The sequence below is a fragment of the Erythrolamprus reginae genome, chromosome 1 (genome assembly GCF_031021105.1).
Source record: "Erythrolamprus reginae isolate rEryReg1 chromosome 1, rEryReg1.hap1, whole genome shotgun sequence".
NCBI lineage: Eukaryota > Metazoa > Chordata > Lepidosauria > Squamata > Dipsadidae > Erythrolamprus > Erythrolamprus reginae.
In genome coordinates this window covers 323,113,532-323,126,243 of record NC_091950.1, presented here as the reverse complement: position 1 = coordinate 323,126,243, position 12,712 = coordinate 323,113,532, and the positions used below count along the sequence as shown (strand labels likewise).

General features: G+C 41.9%; 1 protein-coding gene across 4 annotated transcripts in view; it reads left to right on the top strand.

Moving 5' to 3' along the window:
* The first annotated feature begins 647 nt into the window (after positions 1-647).
* RGS17 (regulator of G protein signaling 17) overlaps positions 648-12,712 on the top strand; it is an 83,618-nt gene continuing 71,553 nt past the window's right edge. Inside the window, exon 1 of one of the 4 annotated variants that reach the window (XM_070733736.1) lies at positions 648-773. The gene's annotated coding sequence lies outside the window, so the exon portion shown is untranslated. Of the gene's footprint in view, positions 778-2,357; positions 2,414-12,712 lie in introns of those variants that run through there. The other 3 variants (XM_070733737.1, XM_070733735.1, XM_070733734.1) reach the window with 3 other exon arrangements.

Sequence of the window (12,712 nt, the reverse complement as noted above, 5' to 3'; positions counted from 1 at the left end):
TGGATGGATGGATGGATGGATAGATAGAATAAATTCCCTGCCTCTCCGCTGTCCAACCCAAAGCACTGTGGAAACCCTGTTCGCCTCTCTATGGCAGCGTTGGGTTCCCTACCGCAGCATCTCCCCTCCGCTTGTCTCACGCCACTCACCTGCACGCGAGAGCCCGCATCCCACTAAAACACGTGGCCAGGCGCCCCGACATGCAGAGGCTTGCGAGAGAGAGAGAATGAGAGAGAGAGAGATCTGCCAGCTCCTTCCTCCACGTCTCCTTTCCCCCGCGGATCCTAAGGGCCGGCCGCCCGCCCTCTTCGCCGAATCCTGCCTCGATCGCTCCCACTTGCCCTCGCCCCCCCGCCCACTTCCTCCGTGGAATCTCCGGGGGGGGGGGCGAGGAAGAAGCCGAGGGAGGGGAGGGGTGGACGCGGCATGAGTCACGCCCGAGCGAAGCGGGGAAACTCCAACTCCTCCGCCGAGGCCGACGCTATTTCGAAAGCGCATGCGCGGCCGGAGCCTCTGCTCTTTTCTCCCCCACCCTCCCTTCCTCGCTTCCCCCCACCCTCTCCCTCCTTTCCTCCCTCCCTCCTTCCCTCCCTCTCTTTCTCTCTCTCCCTCTCGCTCTCACTCTCTTTCTCTCGCTCTCTCTCGTCTTTCCCTGCCGGCTGGGTGCTGAAGCTGGGCGGATGGCAGCAAACCAGCTCCGCTAGGGACCAAGCTTGCACCAGCCTTTTTTTCCCCGGGATCGTTCAGTGCCAAGCACAAACCGTCAGGCGGGGGTGGGTAAGATGGACCGCTTTTTTTTTCTTTCTTTCTCTCTCTCTTTCCCTCCTCTTCTCTCTCTCCTTTCGACCCTCCGCCTTGAACAAACCGCTGGCACCAAAATGTCTGCTTTATTATTAAACCGGCGCTTGGAGATAGAGCTCGGGCTCGACCAGGCGAACCGCGAGGGAGGCGAAGGGCAGGGAGGGGCTGCCTGCCTGCCTGCGTGGAGTGCCAAAGCGGGAAAGTGGCGGGGCTGAGGGCGGCCAGAGGTGCACGCCTGGGTTTCTTGGGTTGCTGGCTCTGTGTGTGTGTGTGTGTGTGTGTGTGTGTGTAAGTGAGTGTGTAACTGAGTGAGTGCGCGCGCACGCGCTGGTGTGTTCGAAGAGTGTGTGTGTGTGTGTGCGCGGCGGTGGTGGTGGTGGGGAAATGTTGTTTCTCTCCAGTGATACAGAAAAGGAGTGGGAGGGAGGGGAGAGGCTCGGCGTGGTGGTGGCTTCCCTGGACCTGCCCTCCTCGCGCTCGGTGGTGCCGGCGGGAAGATGCTGAGGGGCTGGAGCGAAGGACTTGAGGCAGGAAGGCAGAAGACACTGGGGAGGGCTGAAAGAGGAGGACCTGAGGAAAGGAAAGGGGGGGGGGGGAAATGGGGAGGGGAGAAAGGTGGGGAGGTAGGAGAGAAGGGGAAAGCTCCGTAGAAGTGCAAACGTCCTTTGAAGATGTAAAAAGAGACACCCACCCCCCTTCTCACCAGGAAATAATACAACATTGGAACTTGCTTTGCCTTCACCAATCTCTTTGGCAGCTATAGGATCATCTACTTCTCCTCTCCTTCTCTTTCTCCTCCTTTCTTTCTCTTTTTCTCTTCTCCTTCTCTCCTTCTTTCTTTTCTCTTATCTTTCTCTTCTCCTCTCCTTCTCTTTCTCCTCTTCTCTTTCTCTTGTTCTCTTTCTCTCCTCCTTCTCTTTCTTTTCTCCTTCTCCTCTCCTTCTCTTTCTCCTCTTTTCTTTCTCCTCTTTCTCTTCTCCTCCTCTCCTTTCTTTTCTCTTCTGTTTCTCTTCTCTCCTTCTCTTTCTCCTCTTCTCCTTCTCTTGTTCTCTTTCTCTCCTTCTCTTTCTCTTATCTTTCTCTTCTCCTCTCCTCTTTCTCCTCTTTTCTTTCTCTTCTTCTCTTTCTCTTCTCCTTCTCTTCTCTTTCTCTTCTCCTCCTTCTCTTTCTCTCCTCCTTCTCCTCCTTTCCTCTTTCTCTTCTCTTCACTTCTCTCCTCTCCTTCCTTCCTTCCAAATTTTATCTCCTCCACCACTCTCCTTTCCACCACTCTCTGTAAAGAATTGCCATTCTTTTTTTTAAAACAGCCATTCTTTAAAAACATCCGTAGAACTGGTCAGAAGGAGAAGGAAAAGAAACGAATCCTAGAGTAGCACCTTTGAGGTGAAGAGGACACCCGCACCCACATGTAACACACACATGCTTATAACTGAGGAGGTGGGGCACAGAGCTTTTGTACGGTCAGCCAAGAAAACATTTCCTGCCCTTGCCAGTCCACTGGAGTTTCTTCTGCTTGGCTTGAGACCTATTTAGCTTCTTCTCCCCGACTGAGAATGCCTGAAGTTGGAGGAAAGGCTTAGATCCACCGAGAGACCCAGAAATGTCAAGTGAGGTGTGGGGAGGGGGACACTAGCTGCTGTAGAGATAGACAACCAAGAGGATGGTTGCTTCTGAGAAGTGGAGTCAACTCGTTTGGAAGTGGCACCTGGAATTTTGGCTGCTTCATAGATTGTCTTTAGCAAGATGACCAACCACCCTGCTGGTATTGAAATGCAAAAGAAAAAAAAAAGAAGTAAAGGGAAGGAAGGGCCTAGTCTTTGATCGATAGCTTTCCCCCCACAGAATCTCCATCTTTCCCTCCAGGATATAGCAGAGTGTGATGAATCAACATGCTTTATTTGTAACTATCTACTCTGCTTCTGTTATTCCTTTTGTAGTTTCAGATTGCTGTAATCTCCAGCAGCTTTAGACAGAGAGGTGGCTCAAAATCTTTCCTTTCAACCTAACTTAAGAAGTGGGGATCAAAAGCTACTACTTTTGCGTATAGTTTTCTTATAATCTGTTGTGTTACAGAGCACTCCAGAGTTACGGTACTATTTTAAATTCATGCATTGGGGATCATGTTCAGATTTAAAACAAAAAAGCCTATTAAGCCTTTGGTTACACTATATTTGTAAATGTACGTCGCAGAATCTTACTTTTGAATTACGATTCTTGTTATTCTAGTGTTCATAAAGACAGGTATACTCAGGGTAGCCCCTAGCAAGTCTCCAACCTGTTCTGAATGTGTTCATTTATTGTAACAGATGTTCATATAAACAGCATTTGAGCCTTGATTCATCATGATTGGGTTATAGTTTGATTTGGTTAATTTAATCTTATCTGTGGTTTTCATTAATTTGTGGGCGTTTACCGGAATGTTCTTTTTCCCCCCTTATGTATCTTTTCTTATTCTTGTGGTAGTTTTGGCACTCAAAATCAAGCCCTCCTACACTGGGTGTTTCAGCACCATCATCAAGGATGGGTCAATGTTGATACCACGGTTTCAGTGTGGTTTGGGTTCCACTTGCTGTTTCCATAGCAGTCAGGTTTTAATAGGGTAGGGTTGCTAGCCCTATGCCTAACTCTCCTCTTTTATCAAGGCTTAGAACCAGCAACAACAGCTGCTAAACTATTCAATCCATCCAATGCCCACTGCAGGTGGAGTTATCTTCCCCTATTGAAGAGCCCTTAGGGATTCAACAATCTATAAATGCAAATCATAATAATAAATTCTATAATATGCTTTGGCAGATAGTTTACTCAAATAATAACATGGAATTTATTGGGAAGTTAATATCAGTGTGGTCATTTCATTTCATTTTGTGTTATCTGAAATTTGCCTTTTCCTTCCTATCTCCCTTCTCTTGCATATTTATTCAAATGAGCCCCAAATGTGAGGGTTGTTTCCCAGTGGATGTTCATAGGACTGCAATTTTAGATTGAAATTATAAAAGTAGATTCCTTTATGATCCCTTCAGAAAAAAACAGATTAGCTAAGGTTCAGCATTCATGGAAGAGTTCTCCAACAAATTGTGTTTTATATAAGTGAAAAGTATGAATAAATTTCAGTGGGTAATAGAATTTGATCGGTGTATCATCAGAAATGTTCTGTTCATGAGTGTTGGGATAGCAAAGCTTCACACAACTGTTCCTCAATTTGGCAGTCTTTTCAGTGTGACTCATTGTTAAGATCTTCCTAGGTTCCACATTTTGTGTTTCTCATGCTTGTGTGACAACGTGTCACTTTTAACTACTTTGGAAATTTTGTTGAAAGGTAGTAAAATATTTATAAAAATAAAATATAATATTTTTGAAGCTATGTGAGGTATGTGGAAGTTCTCACATTGTCCCCACATAAATCAGATTTATTTATGATACATATAGATGTTATCAGTGTAAAAAAGGTGAATTTTATTTTCGAGACACCAACAAATTTGGATTTTGCCTAATTGATACTTTATCCCATTCCACCTTTTGCTAAAAGACAGAGAGTCACCTGAGTTTCACTAGGTTTTCTCTAGAAGTTTCATTTTTATTTTCTCCATAATTCCCATCTCAAAAATGAGGAGTATAGTTGCAGAACAGAATGCTTCTTCGAAACATAGGCAATGCCACAAAGGAAAGCATTAGATATAAAAACATCAGCCTTGCCTTTCTTGCTCAATACATTTGCTCTTAGTTGGAAAAATCCAATACGTCCATTTAATTCCCAATCAGGCCGTTCACTGGGATTCTTAAATTTAAGAGATTATAAGCAAGTTGCTATTGACCCTTTGTACTAATACTCTTCTAGGATATATTCTGCTTTGAGTTTAATCAATAAAGAGAGCTTTTCTCTAAGCACTGCTGCTTGCAATAGAGCCAAATGGACTGATGGATAACTCTTAGTACTGTTCTAGGAATATGAGTGTATTTGAACAAACAGGATAGAAAGGTGATCCTAGACAGCAATAGCAATAGCACTTAAACTGCTTCACAGTGTTTTACAGTTTGTTTGTTTATTTATTTATTTATTTTATTTTATTTGTCAAACATGTATAGGATAGTAGTAGTTTGTATAAATATAACATAAGTAAAAAGTAATGATAAAAGAGGACAGTAGGACAGGGACGGTAGGCACAGTGGTGCACTTGTGCACGCCCCTTACAGACCTCTTAGAAACAGGGAGAAGTTGACGGTAGACAAACTAAGATTAAAGTTTTTGGGATTTGGGGAAAAAACCACAGTGTCAGGTAGTGGATTCCAGGCATTGATCACTCTATTGCTGAAGTCGTATTTTCTGCAGTTGAATCTGGAGCGGTTTATATTTAGTTTGAATCTATTACATGCTCGTGTATTGCTGCGATTGAAGGTGAAGTAGTCATTAACAGGAAAGACTTTTTGGTATATGATTTTATAAACTACATTTAGATCAGATCGGAGGCAACATCGTTGTAAATTGTGTAATCCCAGTATTCCAAGTCTGGTGGAATAAGATATTTTGTTGTGAGCAGAGGAGTGAAGGACTCTTCCTGTGAAATATTTCTGGACTCTCGATTGTCTTAATGTCTGATATGCAATGCAGATTCCAGACAGGTGAGCTGTATTCCAGAATTGGTCTAACAAATGTTTTGTAAGCTCGGGTTAGCAGTATAATATTTCCAGAGAAGAGGCTATGTAAGATTAGATTAACAACTCTTAGTGCTTTTTTGGCAATGTTGTTACAGTGAGCTCTAACACTTAGGACATTGGATATGAGTACTCCAAAGTCTTTGACAAGAGTGAGGGTCATCTACAAGTTTATTTCCTCCAAGTTTGTATTTTGCATTTTGATTCTTTTTGCCAATGTATAGGTCAGAGCATTGTTGACTGAGAAAGCGGTTTACAGAGTCAGCATATTGCCTTCACCAATCTGGGCCCTCATTTTACCGACCTCAGAACGAGTCAGCCCATGAGCCAGTGAGGATTGAACCCCTGGCAGTCAGCAGAATTAGCCTGCAATTCTAACCACTGCACCACCATGGCTCCTAGGATTGCATTGGCATCATTCAGTCTCGAAAGACCATGGTACCATGCTCTGGATTCCCCAGAGCATGAAGCCTGGGTAGGTTAGCTCCTGTTATAGTGTCACTAGAAAGGATGCAAAAACTGTATATCCCATACAACAGGAAAAAAGCATTGATATTTGGCTTATTATTTTCATGGTCTGCATTTTTGATTGGAGTATTCTAAAGTAACTCTCAACCTGTATTGCTGAAACTAGAGGTAATTCATTCAAATACTGCAAGTGGCCCCTGGAAGGATACGTATGAAAAAATGAAATGGCCAAAACTTTGGAAAATTGCCAAATCTTTTGAGAGGTTGAAGCAGTTTGCAAAATTACAGGTAGGAAAGCTATTTTGAGATTCTCACACAATCTCACAATATTTTGGCCTTTAAAAAATGATATGGGGTCTATGGACACTGCTGAGATCGGTCATTGTGCTATGGTGCCTATAGGCATTATACTTCAGATTCTTTGGGTTATGCAATTGTCTTCAAATAATAATGAAAGGAATGGAAATGTTTAGAAATCACTGTTATGGAGTCCATAACTTTTACAGATAGCGAAGACCTCTTCCCATTTTTTTCTATTATCTGGTAATCTGTGATTATCTTATTTCAAAGGTTTCTTTGAAACGCTGCGATTTTGACATATTTATCTGAGCCACCAGACTGTTCATCTAAAAACATCTCAAAACATTTCTCAGGTTGTTTTCTGATATCTGGTATCTACTACATTCAGTAATGGGCAGCCCAAATTTTTACTGCCACACTGTGGGTGTGGCTTAATTTGTGGGTGTGTTTTAATGGTCATGTGAATGGGTAGGAGTTGCTTGCCAGCCATGTGACCAGGTGGGAGTGGCTTGAACAATCATCATCGCTCAAGTGAACTGTTAAGTCCTTGACTTACAACCTTACCAGTGTCGCTCGCTGGGGTGACAATTTGCTTTGTGTTTCCCGCGCTCTCCTTCCTGGGTGCCCCCCCGCCTCAGGATGGGTAGCTAGGTGAACGGGTGCTGCCAGAAGCATAAATGCTGTCAGCGTCACTTCCACCCACACCTTCTGCTTGCACCTCAGGCAGGAGGTGGCCGCGTGAAGCTGGAGGGGAGCTGGGCAGGAGAGATGGAAGCTCGTCTGAGGCCAGGAAGAAGGAAAGAGGAAAAAAGCAAGGAGCGCAGATGCAACAGCAGCAGGGGAAAAAAGGAGAGTCAAGCCAAGACCGGTAATCCAGGAAATGACAGCAGCCAATCAACTGAAGCTGCGCACACATCTTCATTTCCGCCAGTGGAACTGCGTTCCACTCCGTCCTGCCTGCTGCCCACCCTGACTACATTTCTTAGGAATGTCTCCCACAAGTTTAGCACAACTGTAGCACTCCTTCCTTCATTTTTGCCACATGACAACAGTGTGAGTTAAGTTGAGAGAGGGTAACTGTTGAAAATCATCAAGTGAATTTGTGTAGCTGAGGTGAACTAAACCACAGGAGCCACAACACTACAATGGTTCTCTTTTACTGCTTCTGTTGAAGGGATATTTACTGCATAATGATGCTATATAATTACATAATTATGCTATATAAAATTGTTTTCCCTAAAAGAGATTAGGGAGGCAGGCCATTAATGTTCTTGACAGAAGATGTTTCAGTGACATCAAAATAGATGAAGATGAAATATATTTATATATATTTGCACACTATAAATATATTGTCTGAAAAAGAAGTGTTCTTATTTTTTGTTGGGACGTTTTACCACAGAGTCTCAAATCAGATACTTCTTTAAACTGTAGGAAAACTTAAAAATAAACCTCAGCAGACAAAAGAAGCACAATTAATTATATTGCAGCCCATTTCTTAAAGGTGCAGTAACAAACATTACATCTGCCTTTTTTCCAATTTTGAAGTATATCTGCTTTTCTTGGCTTCGATAGTGTTATCAGTGCAGAGTAGCTAGTAGATAAATACTGTACTTGAATCTTGGTGAAGCTCAGCCTTTACAGTTACTGATATTGTAGCCTTTATACTTAGAAACATAGAAACAGAAGATTGATGGCAGAAAAAGACCTCATGGTCCATCTAGTCTGCCCTTATACTATTTCCTGTATTTTATCTTAGGATGGATATATGTTTATCCCAGGCATGTTTAAATTCAGTTACTTGGGATTTACCAACCACGTCTGTTCCAAGCGTCTATTACTCTTTCAGTAAAATAATATTTTATTACGTTACTTCTGATCTTTCCCCCAAATAACCACAGATTGTGCCTCCTTGTTCTTGTGTTCACTTTCCTATTAAAAACACTTCCCTCCTGAATCTTATTTAACCATTTAACATGTTTAAATGCTTCAATCATGTCCCGCCTTTCCCTTCTGTCCTCCAGACTATACAGATTGAGTTCATTAAGTCTTTCCTGATAAGTTTTATGCTTAAGACCTTCCACCATTTTTGTAGCCCATCTTTGGACCCATTCAATTTGATCAATATCTTTTTGTAGGCGAGGTCTCCAGAACTGAACACAGTACTCCAAATATGGTCTCACCAGTGCTCTATACAGCAGGATCACAATCTCCCTCTTCCCGCTTGTTATACCTCTAGCTATTCAGCCAGGCATTCTACTTGCTATTCCTACCGCCTGACTGCACTGTTCACCCATTTTGAGACTGTCAGAAATCACTACCCCTAAATCCTTCTCTTCTGAAGTTTTTGCTAACACAGAACTGCCAATACAATACTCAGATTGAGGATTCCTTTTCCCCAAGTGCATTATTTTACATTTGGAAACATTAAACTGCAGTTTCCATTGCTTTGACCACTTATCTAGTAATGCTAAATCATTTGCCATATTACATATGCCTCCAGTAATATCAACCCTATACCTACTTGTTAGGTAATCATATAAACTCATCTTTCCTGGACTATTGCTTGCCCTAATGGACACATGTGGCAGTTCCTTCTGAGCCTTGGGGAAAATGAATCTCGCATCTGATGTTTTCTAAAGATTCTGCTGGACTCTCAGATGTACCCATAGCAGTGGCCAAATATCTTCTTGAATATCTTGTTTTTTTCCTAGATTAGTTCTATTTTCAGATAAACACCCCTATGAATAGGCTTCACAATTCATATATTTCGAGTTTATGTTCTTTGGACACCCTGAATGGGCTGCATCTCTTTTTGTCTTCAATTGCTGGTTATCATTTTGATGATAGCCTCCATTTAGTTCTTAACCAGTTTCACATTACTATAGCAATGATATGTCCCACATACTGTAGCTCACTTCATTGATGATAGCAGTAGCACTTAGGCATATATAATGCTTCACAGTGCTTTACAGCCCTCTCTTTTTTTTAATGATAAACTGTATTTTGCCTTTGTTGAAATACCCATTGCCAGAGGACTCTCCATCACCTTCTTTCGAAGGTCATCATGCTCTGCTTTGTAGAAGCAGCAGTTATCAGATCATCACGTGCAATTCTTCGATATTTTCCAAAACATTCGTAGTTCTTGTCTTAGAATATTTCAATGTGTTGATTTGATGACAAAAAGATAATGTAATTAAAGTATGCTGCCTTGATGGAGAGTTCAGTGGGCATAGCTATGTCCATGTTGCATGTAGTGATATTTATTAATCATAACCTTTCTCATCTCAGATGATGAAGATATGGTGGAGTTATTTTTATTTTTGGCTCCTCTGATATTCTTTTCTTTTGGTATGGGGAACTGTTTTCCTTTGAATGCCTTCATGAAATTTTTGGGACACACTCAAGAGTTGCATACCATATACCCATTCATTCATTCATTCATTCATTCATTCATTCATTCATTCATAGAAGACTGACAGCAGAAAAAGACCTCATGATCCATCTAGTCTGCCCTTATACTATTTTCTGTATTTTAACTTAGGATGGATATATGTTTATCCCAGGCATGTTTAAATTCAGTTACTGTGGATTTACCAACCATGTCTGCTGGACGTTTGTTCCAAGGATCTACTACTCTTTCAGTAAAATAATATTTTCTCACGTTGCTTTTGATCTTTCCCCCAAATAACTTCAGATTGTGTCCCCTTGTTCTTGTGTTCACTTTCCTATTAAAAACACTTCCCTCCTGGACCTTATTTAACCCTTTAACATATTTAAATATTTCGATCATGTCCCCCCTTTTCCTTCTGTCCTCCAGACTATACAGATTGAGTTCATTAAGTCTTTCCTGATACATTTTATGCTTCATTCATTCATTCATTCATTCATTCATTCATTCATTCACTCACTTGATTTTTATGCCACCCTTCTCCTTAGACTCAGGGTGGTTTACAACATGTTAGCAATAGCACTTTTTAACAGAGCCAGCATATTGCCCCCACAATCCGGGTCCTCATTTTACCCCCTCAGAAGGATGGAAGACTGAGTCAACCTTGAGCCAGTGATGAGTTTTGAACCACTGCCCTACAGATCTACAGTCAGCTTCAGTGGCCTGCAGTACACCACTCTACCTGCTGCGTCACGCCTTGCCATTCCATGCACTTCTATGCACTTCTATGTTTTTTCCATGACCCTTTAAGCTACCAACAATAGCAAAAGGAATTTTCCTGTATACAAATCTGTGGTTGTGATATTTTCCTGGAAAACAACCTAGTCTTAATACACCTGAATTAAATCCCCTTTATATTCTGGCTTTGGGGTGAATTCTGGCTATATGTATTATGTGTATGAGATTTATGGCAATGTGAATCATGCTGATTAAGTAGCAATGGCTGATTGTCAATGATTATGAGGATTATGAGGTCAGTGTCTTTTGACTTTACATGAGATATCGGAAAGGCAGATAGTAGTGTTTTGATAGCCCACCCCTAGTTGTTCAGTAGCCCCCGTAGCATGGTGTTTGCGTTTGAATAAATGAAGATTTGAAGCTGATCTCCCATTTTGTTTGTGTATTATACTGTACTTCACCATAAACAGTTATGAGAGTTTATGTTGTCCCTGAGCATAACCTGAATCTATACTCTTGGTTCAGGTTAAGAACTTTGTACTGTACCGTTGGGTGAAATGATTTGAACCTTCATACTTCCAACATAAAATAGAATAGAGAAGAATAGAATTCTTTATTGGCCAAGTGTGACTGGACACACAAGGAATTTGTCTTGGTGCATATGCTCTCAGTGTACATAAAAGAAAATATAGATTTGTGAAGAAACATGTAGTACAACACTCAATGATTGTCATAGGGGTCAAATAAGCAATGAAGAAACAATAAATATTAATAAAAATCTTAGGATATAAGCAACAAGTTACAATCATACAGTCCTAAGTGGGAGGAAAAGGATGATAGGAATGATGAGAAAAAACTAAAACATTGTAAGTATGCTCTAGGTTGATGTATTAGTTCATAAGTACATGTGATTTGACTTGTCCCTAACAGAACATCCTATTCATTTGATGGTCTTCTCAGCAGGATTCACTTTACCCATGTGATAGGTATCTCTTGACATGCCTTTTAGCTGAGTCTAAATTAATGGCATAGGTTCTGCAAATATCCACCGCCTGTGAATTTGGGACAATGGCATCCTCAGGTCAGAAGAGAGGGCCAGGCATCCTCAGGTCAGTCTAATTAAAACAGCATAGCTCAATTGTGATTTGAGCACATCTCTTTTATGCATAAATTGGAGAATGTTGAATGTATGACCAAAATGGACAGAATTTGCATTTCATAGTGTGACACTTTTATCATTTTGACAAAAGTAGCAGGAGCCTGGGGATGTATGTATCTAAGGACAAACATAGTGAGATCAAGTGCAAGAAAAACCAACCGCTTAGACACTGGTTTGGCCAGAGAGCTAATTAGTGGAATCCCATAATAAAATTTTATAAGGAGGCTCAGCCATTGTTTCTAGTTGAATTTGTATCTTTCTCATACTGTCAAGCTATCTCATGCCTGTTTAGCAGAATCTTGGCTTTGTTGAATGATAGCAGAACTGCATTACATTAGGATTCTGGACATTTCTAATGAATCATCCAAGCATCTTGTCTGTGCCATACAAGTAATAAGAACAACGTGAAAGGACTGAATGCTAAGTTTTGTGATTTCTAATTTTGTTTGCACTTTGGCAAAAGTAAGTAAAGCTTCTACAGGTTGAACATATATCTTGGTATTTTCATGAAGGGACACACGGGTGGCACCCGGAGCCATATTGGAGGGCTCTCGAAATTTTGCCATGTTTCAGTTCCAGCGCATGCTGGTCAGCTTATTTTCGGCCTTGCGAAAGATCATTTCGTCCTCCAGACACTTCAGGGAATGTTCCCTGAAGCCCCAGAGACAAAAAAAAATCCCCCAATGGACAAACAGGAAGTTCAGAAAAATGTACTTCCAGTTTGCCATTATGCTGTTTTTTGCACTCTGGAGGGTTCGGGGAAGCTTCCTGAAACCCCAGAGTGTAAAAAACAGCATAATGGACAAACCGGAAGTGTGTTTTCCTGAACTTCCGGTTTGTCTGTTTGGGCATTTTTTTTCACCTACCAGGCTTCAGAAAGGCTTGTGCGCATGTGCGGGGGGCAGAGCAGGAGGTGTGCATGCATGGGGGAAGAGGGAAGGGGCGAGGGCATGCGTGCACATGCTAGCACACCCACCCACACCCTTTTTGGCATGCAAATTAAAATGGCTGTAGACTGGCACTGGTCTGTGGCATTCCAGAAACCAAGCCATGCAAACAAGTGAAGCCCCATCTACAGAATGCAGGCAGCCCATGAAACCACGTCCCTTCCTGTCCACAGAATCAGTCCTTAGTGCCCAAAAGCTTGGGGCCGCTGCCCTAGAGCTAAGCTTCTCAGCCCAGACAGTCCATGTACCGCCTCTATGTTG